Source organism: Ornithorhynchus anatinus, chromosome 5 (genome assembly GCF_004115215.2).
Source record: "Ornithorhynchus anatinus isolate Pmale09 chromosome 5, mOrnAna1.pri.v4, whole genome shotgun sequence".
Taxonomy (NCBI): Eukaryota; Metazoa; Chordata; class Mammalia; order Monotremata; family Ornithorhynchidae; genus Ornithorhynchus; species Ornithorhynchus anatinus.
Genome location: NC_041732.1, coordinates 36,427,534 through 36,439,799, shown reverse-complemented (window position 1 = coordinate 36,439,799; position 12,266 = coordinate 36,427,534). Strand labels below are relative to the sequence as shown.

General features: G+C 43.7%; 1 long non-coding RNA gene across 1 annotated transcript in view; it reads left to right on the top strand.

Annotated features, from left to right (window-relative positions):
* LOC114812286 overlaps positions 1-12,266 on the top strand; it is a 477,687-nt gene that overhangs the window by 453,824 nt on the left and 11,597 nt on the right. The gene's annotated exons all lie outside the window — the stretch shown is intronic.

Genomic DNA, 12,266 nt, shown 5'->3' with positions numbered 1-12,266 from the left:
CCTTTCACAATTCCTTCCAAACTCCTCTAAAATAATTGCTTTACACCTTTTGCCTCTTCCTTTCCTCCAACTCTCTCCTCCATCCCCTGCTATCTGGCTTCCACTCTCTTCCTTCCAATGAACCTACCACCTCCATAGTCACCAACAGCATAATTCTTGCCAAATCCAATTAAAGTTACTCTTTCATAATACTCTTAGACCCCTTCAACTGCCTTCGATAGCATGGGCCATACGCTTCTCCTGGAAATACTATTTAAACTTGTTTTCACTGACACTATCCTCTTCTGGTTCTTCTCCTACCTCCTTTTGCCTTCCTCAGCCTCTTTCTCCTGGTCCTCATCCTCTTCCCACATTCATTCAAGTAATCCAGGGTATTTATTGAGTTCTGAGTGCAGAACACTTGGGAGAGTAAAATACAATAGAGTTGGCAGTTCTGATCCCTGCCATCAAGGATCTTATCACTTAGTAGGACAAGACAGATAATAAAATAAATTATGGATAGGGGAAACTGCAGAGTAGAAGAACATGCACAAAAGTGCTGTGGAGGTTGGGTAAGTATCAGAGTGCTTAAAGGGTACAGACCCAAGTGAATAGATGATGCAGAAAGGAGGGCTTGGACAGGGAAGGCCTCTTGGAGGAGTTAGGATTATAGTAGGTCTTTGAAAATGGGGAAAGAGGTGGTCTGTTGGATAGTCATCTACTCATTCATTCATTCAATTATTGAGCACTTCTTGTGTTTAGAGCACTGTACTAAGCACTTGAGAGAGTACAAAATAACAGATACATTCCCTGTCTACAACAATCGTACAGTCTAGAATGGGGAGGGAGTTCCAGGACAAAAGGAGGATATGAGCAAGGGGATGGTGGCAACAAAGATGAGATAGAGGTATGGTGAGTAGGTTGGCATTAAAAGAATGCAGTATGCAAGCTGAGTTGTAGTAGGAGGACAGCGAAGTTAAGTAAGAGAGGGAGAGGTGATTGAGTCACTTATATCCAATTGTGAGGAGTTTCTGTTTGATGTGGAGGTGAATGGTCAACAATTGGAGGTTTTTGAGGAGTTGAGAAGTGTACTCTCTCCCTCCTACCTATTCTCATTCACCACCCACTACAACCTAACCTGCACACTTCCCTCCACTAATATCAACCTATTTACTCGTGCCTCAGTCTCATCTCTCTCGTGCCCTTGGTCAGGCCCTTCCTCTTCCTATCCCACAGACAACAACTTGCCCTATCTTTAAAGTTCTCATAAAATCATATATCCTCCAGAAAGCCTTCCCTGACTAACCTTTCATCTCCCCAAGCTATTTTCCTTGTCTTCTGTATCAATGATGTCCTTGAAATTATACATTCTATCACTTTAATATTTATTCCTTCCCCACCCAGGAGCATGCATATTCCTATACTCTGTTGCTTTCTATGATTAAAAGTCATTTCATTTGTCTGCCTCCCTTATGAGGTGATAAGCTCTTTGTGGGCAAGTGTGGTGTCTACCAACTATACTGTACTCTCCCAACTAACTCACTAAATCTCATTGATTTATCAACTGGTTTATCCTTATTCTTTTATTCAGGTTTCACAACTGGAAAATGTCTTTGTTCATACATCAGTGTATTTATTCTGTATCTATTTCTGTGATCTATTGCTCCCCAGATAGAGAAATTGTTATGTGTTTATCAGTTGGGATGCAGAAATTAATTCACTAAAAAAAATTTTATTTATATATTGCATATGTCCCTCTCAGGGTCTAATCTGAGGAGTTTCCAGTACTGTACCAGTCTCGACTATGGGAAGGAGAGTCAAGCAGAGGCATATCCATTCCATTCAAAGCTTAGGCAGTGGCTAGTTAGTGGAATAATAATAATAATGTTGGTATTTGTTAAGTGCTTACTATGTGCAGAGCACTGTTCTAAGCACTGGCGTAGACACAGGGTCATCAGGTTGTCCCACGTGGGGCTCACAGTCTTAATCCCCATTTTACAGATGAGGTAACTGAGGCACAGAGAAGTTAAGTGACTTGCCCACAGTCACACAGCTGACAAGTGGCAGAGCTGGGATTCGAACTCATGACCTCTGACTCCAAAGCCCGGGCTCTTTCCACTGAGCCACGCTGCTTCTGTGCTGGGCATCAGCAGCATGGGAGAGAATTGAAGGCAGAGGCTCGAGTTTACTGCATGGGAGGAGGCAATGGTAAAACACTTCCATATTTTTACCAAGGAAACTCTATGGATACAGTACCAGAATGATGGCAAATGGAGAGTGGGGCTTTCTGGGAGAGATATGTTCATGACGTCGCTATGAGTCAGAGATGACTTGACAGCATAAGACAAGATAGCATTTATAATATATAATTTATATTGCATATGATACATTATATATGCATATATATATATATATATATATATATATATATATATATATATATATGTATATGGTCTCTAGTAAGAAAGAAGTACTCAAGGTACTCTTTGTAGAGCACAGTAGAGTTATTAGGCATGATTCCTACCCTCAAGGAGCTTATGATCAAGCAGGGGAGACAGTCACTCAAATGAATTGCAGGTAGAGAGTAGCAATATAGTAAAAAGGTTTCCACATAACTGCAATGGGGCTGGAAGGGATAAGATTACCCAAATACTTAGGTGATGTAAAAAGGCTGAAGTCACAGGAGGAAGGGAAGTAGAGTAGGAATATGAGAGAATAACTGGAGAAAGCCTCAGGAGGAGATGGGCTCTGAAGATCGGGAGAGTAATGCCACTTGTCAGCTGTGTGACTGTGGACAAGTCACTTAACTTCTCTGTGCCTCAGTTACCTCATCTGTAAAATGGGGATTAACTGTGAGCCTCACGTGGGACAACCTGATTACCCTGTATCTACCCCAGTGCTTAGAACAGTGCTCTGCCCATAGTAAGCGCTTAACAAATACCAACATTATTATTACTCCTATTAATATTCTGTAGGTTCTCTTTGATGCTGAGTGGATTGAGAAACCACTGGAAGTTGTTGAGGAGTAGGGAAACATGAGAAAAATGATGTTTTAGGAAAATGATCTGGGCAGCAGAATGAAGTATATACTGGAGCTGGAACAGACTGGAGTCAGGGAAATTTGCAAGGAAGCTGACCAAGGGAAGTAATGTTTTATTCTCACAAACTTATTTATACCATCTTTAGCACTCTCATATCTACATGTATTCAATTGTACATTTGATTGTTTATTTTACCTATTCTATTTATAAATATTTTTATGTCAGTCTCCCCTATTACAGTGTAAGCTGCATGTGGGCAGGGAATGTGTCATTTTTTTATTCATTATTTCCCAGGAGCCCAGTACAATTCAGCACATCAAATGGGTGCTCAATAAATACTCATACTTGAATGACTACCACCGCTACCATGGAAACATAAGTTTTTAGCACTAGTATAGCTATAAAAGGGGCATTACAGAAGGCACCAAAGCTACATTCAATTTTGAGGGTACATTCTGCATCACCTCATCTTTCATCTTACCCACAATAGACCAATCAGGGCCTTGCAACAAGCCTCAAGACTCTCTGTTCAGGCAGCCAATGGGATTTGATTTACAGAGCCCTCAGATAATAATCATGTTGATTCAGATCAGCTGACCATGGAAAAAGTACCAGCAGTTCACCCTTCCAACTGTGAACAGAGGATTCTGCCTTCAATAAAACCACAGAAGTGAAAAAATCCCTGTCAATACTATGGACTTTTGGCCGCCGTGCTCTGAATTCCTGCACTGTGGCTCTTGTTCACAAACATTCCTGCGTAATGCACTCTCCACTCACCCCCGGCCTCCATCACTCACAGGGCTACCATCTAGGTAGAAACTAAGCAAATATTCAAAGAAATATTGAGCCAAATCGATACCTCCCATTAAAGCCTCTCCTTGTTTGGGGGCCTTATTTATTTATTTCACTTACATGGTGCTGCATGAAAAATAAATCAAAGCTCAGAACAACCAGAACAAAAACTGTAAACCAATCAATAATATTTCAATCCACAGGGAAAAAAATGGAATTGCACAAAAGAGAACAAAACCAAAAGGGTTTTATGTTTAGATTTAAAGTGAAGTAACTAGAACACGATGAAATCCTCAGCCCCGGTGATTTACAGTACTATCACAATAAATATTGGCACTAGACTGCTTATGACCAACTCTAACAGACACCAAACATATTACTTCTCGTTTTAAAATATTTTTGAATCTGATTTTCCTGATTATGTACCTCCCAGCTTTTTATGGGGTGCATTTATTTCAAATCCAGTCAAAACTTTACTTGAACTAAATTCTCGTATTCTTCTCATTGATCCTCCTTTAACCAATGCATAACTTCATCATCATTATTTACAAGCAGAATTTTCCAGCTTTGCCCAGTGTTAGGGAGAGCTGGGCAAGTACAAGCACATAAACACAAAGACTGCCCCAACCATACAAAAACACTTGCACTGAAATGCGCACACACAAACACACACACACACACACATTCACTCACTCACTCACTCACTCACTCACTCACTCACTCACTCACTCACTCACTCAGTCTTGAAAGGTCCTAATTTCAGCCTCCATGGTGATGGTGGAAGCAGAAAAGACTGTTGTTGCCACTGGTAAAGGAATAAAGTGGAAAAAAGCCCCTCTCTGGTAGTGCCTGAAAAACAGTGGCAAAAGAGCTAAATCGAATGCACACAGTGTATGCATATCTGTGTATATTCGGTTATGTCTGTTTATATCTGCATGCATGAGTCAGTCAATCAATCATATTTACTGGATGCTTACAATGGTCAAAGTACTGTACTAAGTGAATGGGAGGTTACAATATAGCAGAGTTGATAAACATGTTCCCTTCTATATTCCCTTCTTCCTCTCCTCTTTTGTGCCTTTCTATGTCCCAGTCTCTCTCTTTGTTTCTATCTCCTTTTTTTGTTCACTTTTATCTTTCCTGACCTTTTGCCCTATACCCAGAGCCCCTGCTCTTTACAAATCCATCATTCAATTGAATTTACTGAGCTCCTACTGTATGCAATCAATCAATAGTATTTATTGAGTGCTTATTCTGTGATGAGCACCATGCCAGGTGCTTGAGAGAGTCATCTGCCACCGAGAAGCTTACAGTCTAGCAGGGGAGACAAACACTATAATAAATTAATAATAGGAGAAAGAAGGAGAAAAACAGATATTTAGGTGAGAGCCTATGTAAGAGGGTGTGTTCAAATGTGCTAAAGGTGATTTGCATGTGATCAAGTGCACAGTTGTTGCAAAGTACCGGCATGATAGTTGGGAGGATAATACCAGAAGAGTGGATACATTAACTGGAGAAGGCCTCCCAGAGGAGATCTAATTTCAGAAGGGCTTTTAAGATGGTGAGAGCTTTGCTCTGCTGGGTGTGAAGAGGAAGGCATTGCCAGGGAAAAGAAAGAGCATGAGCTTGTTGTTGGAGGAGGGAGGGATGAGTGTGAGGAAGAGTGAGTGGGAGAAGAGAGTGAATAAATATCAATCATGCAATCAATCAATCAATTCTATTTCTTAAGTGCCTACTACATGCAGAACACTGTGAAGAAGACAGGACATTGCTGATTGAATGTGTTGAAGCCAGTGGTCAGGAGTTTCTGCTTGATGTACAGAAAAGTGGGTGATTAATATTTTTCAGGAGTTGGGGATGTATGCAACACGACATTTTAGAAAAATAATACAGGAATCAAAGCAATGTATGAAATGGAGAGGGGAGAGACTGGAAACAGGGGGTCTGTGAGGAGATTAACAGATAGTCAAGTTAGGTTTTGACAAGTGTCTGGACAGGTGAACTTCTATTTTTAACCACTCAATCTCCAAGGGCTCCTTCCCCTCTGCCTTCAAACATGCCCATGTCTCCCCCATCCTAAAAAAACCCGCTCTTGACCCCACTTCCCCCTCCAGTTATCGTCCTATCTCCCTACTACCCTTCCTTTCCAAAATCTTAGAACGAGTCGTCTACAATCGATGCCTAGAATTCCTTAACTCCCATTCTCTCCTAGACCCCCTCCAATCTGGCTTCCGTCCCCTCCACTCTACTGAGACTGCTCTCTCTAAGGTCACCCATGACCTCCTTCTTGCCAAATCCAATGGCTCCTACTCCATTCTGATCCTCCTTGACCTCTCTGCTGCCTTTGACACTGTCGACCATCCCCTCCTCCTCCATACCATATCTCACCTTGGCTTCACGGACTCTGTCCTCTCCTGGTTCTCCTCTTACCTCTCTGGCCGATCATTCTCGGTCTCCTACGCTGGAGCCTCCTCCCCCTCCCATCCTTTAACTGTTGGAGTTCCTCAAGGGTCAGTTCTTGGCCCTCTTCTGTTCTCCATTTACACTCACTCCCTCGGTAAACTCATCCGCTCTCACGGCCTTGACTACCATCTCTACGCAGATGACACGCAGATCTACATCTCCTCCCCTGTCCTCTCCCCCTCCCTTCAGGCTCGCATCTCCTCCTGCCTCCGGGACGTCTCCACCTGGATGTCGGCCCGCCACCTAAAACTCAACATGAGCAAGACTGAGCTCCTCATCTTCCCTCCCAAACCCGGTCCGCTCCCAGACTTCTCCATCACCGTGGATGGCACGACCATCCTTCCCGTCCCGCAGGCCCGCAATCTCGGTGTCATCCTTGACTCGTCCCTCTCGTTCACCCCACACATCCTATCCGTTACCAAGACCTGCCGGTTTCACCTCTACAATATCGCCAAGATCCGCCCTTTCCTCTCCACCCAAACGGCTACCTTACTATTACGGGCTCTCGTTATATCCTGGCTAGACTACTGTGTCAGCCTTCTCTCTGACCTCCCTTCCTCCTCTCTCGCCCCGCTCCGGTCTATTCTTCACTCCGCTGCCCGGCTCATCTTCCTGCAGAAACGATCTGGACATGTCACTCCCCTTCTTAAACAACTCCAGTGGTTGCCTATCGACCTCCGCTCCAAACAAAAACTCCTCACTCTAGGCTTCAAGGCTCTCCATCACCTTGCCCCTTCCTACCTCTCCCCCCTTCTCTCTTTCTACCGCCCACCCCGCACGCTCCGCTCCTCTGCCGCCCACCTCCTCGCCGTCCCTCGGTCTCGCCTATCCCGCCGTCGACCCCTGGGTCACGTCCTCCCGCGGTCCTGGAACGCCCTCCCTCCTCACCTCCGCCAAACTGATTCTCTTTCCCTCTTCAAAACCTTACTTAAAAATCACCTCCTCCTAGAGGCGTTCCCAGACTGAGCTCCTCTTCCCCCTCTACTCCCTCTGCCATCCCCCCTTTACCTCTCCACAGCTAAAGCCTCATTTTCCCCTTTTCCCTCTGCTCCTCCACCTCTCCCTTCCCATCCCCACAGCACTGTACTTGTCCGCTCAACTGTATATATTTTCGTTACCCTATTTATTTTGTTAATGAATTGTACATCGCCTTGATTCTATTTATTTGCCATTGTTTTTACGAGATGTTGTTCCCCTTGACGCTGTTTAGTGCCATTGTTCTTGTCTGTCCGTCTCCCCCGATTAGACTGTAAGCCCGTCAAACGGCAGGGACTGTCTCTATCTGTTGCCGACTTGTCCATCCCAAGCGCTTAGTACAGTGCTCTGCACATAGTAAGCACTCAATAAATACTATTGAATGAATGAATGAATAGTTTAGTTAGATAGAAGAGAGCAGTTTGGATGGAGAGGAAAGGGCAGCATTTAGTGACAATGTGAAGGCTGAACCAACAGGATTTAGTGGTAGGTTGAATATTTGGGTTGAATGAGAGAGCTGAGGCAAGGATAACACCAAGGTTATGAGACTGTGAGACAGGGAGGATGATGGTGCTATCTACAGTGATGGGAAAGTCAGGGAGAGGACAGGGTTTTGGTGGGAAGATAAAGAGTTCTGTTTTGGACCTGTTAAAACTGAGGTGAGAGCAGGACATTTAGGTAGATAAAGCAGGAGGAAATGAATAACTGCGAGAGAGAGAGAGATCAGGGCTGGAGATGTAGATTTGGGAATCATCTCCATAGAGGCGGTAGTTAAAGGCATGTGAGCAAATGAGTCCTCCAAGGGAATGGGTATAGATGGAGAATAGAAGGGGACCCAGAGTTGAATCTTGAGACACACCCACAGTTAAGGGGGTGAGGCAGAGGAGAAGCCCACGAAAGAGACTGAGAATGAGTAGCCAGAGAGATAGAAGGAGAACCAGGAGACGACATTGTCAATAAAGCCAAGGTTGGATAATGTTCCCAGGAAAAGGAAGTGCTCAGCAGTGTAGAAGGCAGCTGAGAGGTTGAGGAGGATTAGGATGGAGTAGAGTCCATTGGGTTTGTCAAGCAGGAGATCATTTGTGACCTTTGAGAGGGTATTTTCTGTGGAGTGAAGGGGACAGAAGCCAAATTGGAAGGGGTTAAGGATGGAATTGAAGGAGAGCAACTTGAGATACCAGGCGCACACAACTCTCGCAAGTTGTTTGAAGAAGAGTGGTAGGAGGGAGATGGGGTGATAACTGGAGACATCCAGGGGGTCAACGGAGGGATTTATTATGATATGGGAAACAAGGGCATGTTTAAAAGCAGTAGATAGTGAACAGTTGAAAATGGTGGTAAAGGAGGGGTGAAGGGAGGGAGCAAGTGTTTTGATAAAGTGTAAAGGGATGGGTTCAGATTCCCAGCTGGAGGGGGTGGAATTTGAAAGGAAACAGGAGATCTCCTCTTGAGATACTGTTGGAAGAAATGGCAGAGTTGAATAAAGGGAAGGAGGAGGGAGGGACTGTAAAGGAGTAAGGGAGACCTTAGGGAGATCACACCTGATAATTTCAATTTTCTCAATAAAGTAGGCAGCCAGATCATTAGGGGCAAGATATGGGGGAGGCAGGAGGATGGGAGGTTGAGATAGGAGTTAAACGTCTGAACAACTGGCAAGGGCAGTGGTCATGGACATTAATAAGAATGAAGAAATAATTTTGCCCAACAGAGGAGAGGACAGAATTAAAACACACAAGCACACATACTTGAAGTGGATGAGGTTGGCCTGATATTTCTGCCATCAGTGCTGTTGGGGGAGGAGGTGTGTGGGAGAGAAGGCAAGTGAGGAGGTTGAGGTTGGATGGAGGGATTTCAGAGTTGGTGAGAGTAGAAATTATACCGTGACTAGGGCTAATGAGATCGAGTGTGGGTCCATGTTGGTGTGAGGATGAACTAGGGTGGACAGTGAAATTGAGGAGTGATAAAAAGAAGTCAGTGGAATGTTCAACAGGAACATGTATGTGGGTATTGAACATAGGGTTGGAAAAATAGAGAAGGAATGTGAGAAATGGTTCAACAAGTTGGAGGTGGGGCCTGGGTGAGGTATATAACTGTGACTAGAATCTGGAATGGGTAGTAGACACTGATGACATGGGCTTCGAAGGAAGGGAAAGAAAGTGATGAGGGAAGTGGACTGGTCTGAAAGTGGCATGGGAGAGAGAGAAGGAAGCCAACTCCCCCTCCTTTCACAGTGAATCTGGGGAGTGGAGGCAGATGAGAATGAGGATGAAGATGAAGAAATCAAGAATCCCCCAGGAACACTGGGACTTCGATTCTCTCCTCCCTCCCAGAGCACTAAAAATGAGAAAGAACCCCTGTACCCCTTCAGGCCAGACACAGGGTGAAGTAGAAGCCAAACAGGACCTTGCTTCCTTTGATAAGATGTCAATTACCTCGTGGCAACTCCTCAACCACAGACATTTGCTGAGGAGGATTAGGGAAAGGAGGAAAGGGTTAGCAAGGTGGGGAAGAAACCTCAAAGCTGTTTTAAACTCCAGGAGGGCCAAGCATTCAAAGGGATAGATGCAGAAGGTCAAACTCCTCTTAAGATCTGGGTTCTAATACTGGCACAATCACTTATATGCTCTTTGATCTTGGAGAAGTCACTTAATGCTATGGACCTCAGTTTCCTTGTCTATAAAATGAGGATACAAGATTTGTTCTCCCTCCTACTTAGACTGTGAGCCCCACGTGGGGCAGGGACTGTATCTGCTCTGATTATTTTGCATCTGCCTCATTGCTTAGGACAGTTTGACACATGGGAAATGCTTAAATACCACAATAATAATAATTATTATTAGACAGGTGGACTGCCCAAAAAGATCTCTAGCAAGGTGGTCCTCCAAGAAACTAATTACAGAGCAGCCCTGTAGCTTTGCAAGGAACATACCACTGGAGTCAGTGAAGAATAAGTCCTAGAATCAGAGGTAGATGATCATTCCTAGTTTGGGGTCAAGATTTGTAGCAAATCTAATGCTACTGTTAGATCTTTAAATACGTAAATATCAGTCACCTGTTCTTAACCAGGACCACTTGTGTATTCTGTGTGTTTAAGGCTCATGAGAGCTTGGGAGAGATGGCTTTTGCAGGGGGTAGTGATAGCTTGCCTGAGCATCTTCCCCTTGGGGAGCCAACCTGGCTAGCTGAGCCCTGCTACTTCCCATGTCCTTTCTGCTGTGCAGATTCTGAGAGTTAGGGGATGGTAGCAGAAAACTACAGGGCAATATCAGGGTACACTATCATGAGCCTGAGTTCTAATCCCCTCTCTGCCACAGGTCTGCTGCGTGACCTTGGGCAAATCACTTCCCTGTGCCTCAGTTACCTCACCTGTAAAATGGGGATAAGAGTATGAGCCCCATTTGGGACAGGGACTGTGTCCAAACTGATTAACCTCTATCTACCCCAGCACTTAAAACAGTGCTTGGGATATAATAGGCATTTGACATGTCCCATAATTATTATTCATTCATTCAATCATATTTATTGAGCACTTACTGTGTGCAGAACACTGTACTAATTGCTTGGGAATATACAATACAATAATAAACAGTGACATTCCCTGCCCAAAACAAGCACACAGTCTAGAGTGGGAGAGACAGACATCAATACAAATAAATAAAATTACAGATATGTACATAAGTGCTTTGGGGCTGGGAAGGGGGAGAAGCAAAGGGATCAATAAAATTATAGATATGTTATTATTATGGGCTCCTATTTTGTTCCTACCTTGTCTATTAGAAGAAAAGGACACTGGGACCCCAGGAATATCCCTAAGCATCTGATCCTAAAAGAAGCTGAAGATAATAAATATGACCAGCTGAAGTGGCTGTGGTTACCAACACACCTCCAATCCATGGCGGTTATTAAGTCTTTACTTTGTGTAGAGCACTCTACTCAGCTCTCCAATTGCAAATTCACTTCAATAAATAACCAAAAAAAATTCCATGATTAAATTCTTTAAAATATAGAGAGCAGAGCAATAATGGCCTTAAAGTCAATAAAATGTAAATTTTCACAGACACATCTTGCACCGGGTCCTGAGGATAAGTAGTTTGAGGCTATGCTGAACTTGGGCTGGCAGGGAGCATCCTGGGATAGAGGAGGGGTTCATGTTCGTATTCAGTGGCAGAGCAAGGAATATAGCCCAGGATTCATACAGTATCCTATCCAGTTGTCTGCACTGACCAGAAGAATGAGAAACTAGAGCATGTGTTTATCACTGTGTGTCTAACCCTGCACCTCCCAATCATACAGTGTAAGCTCTTTGTGGGCTTGGAACCTGTCTACCAACTCCGTTGAATTGTACTCTCCCAAGAGCTTAGTACTGTGCTCTGTACACAGTAAGCACTCAATAAATGCCATCAATCAATGGATTGATTGATGCTCACCTAATGCCTGCTTGCCTTTCTCATTTTCAATGTTTCGCTCAACACCCTCTTAAAATGCAGACTTCCACTTTAGCTTTCAAAACTACCCCATCTCTATTGCCTACTCCAAGCTCTTTTGCTTAACGCAAAGCTGAAGAACAAGAAAAACCCTCTCCATCATGGAATCATTTAAAAAAAAGGAAAAAAATCAAAGCTGAGAGCATTTAGACATGGCAGTTTATTAAATACCATAAACTCTGGTGCGTTATAGGCCCAGTGGAGCCAATAAACCATTAATATGTTAGCAGGCAATAGCCAAGAGCAGAATATGAACCAGCTTTGATCAAGACCAGGTGTGAGCACAAAAGCATAAAGCAAATTGTTCAATCAATTAAAGGGAGCAGAGTTAAACACTCATGTCTATCAGTAGGTTATAAATCATTGCATTCCAGGGGGAAAGACTGCAATAATTTCGTCACAGAACTAGTGATTCTAAAGCACTCTGTAGCAAATCTTTTATCAGCAGAAAGCAAGCATCTCTCTCCCTGAAGCCAAGATGATTTGTTTGTACTCATCTGAACCTAGTGCCCAAAAGAAAGAAAAATGGAAG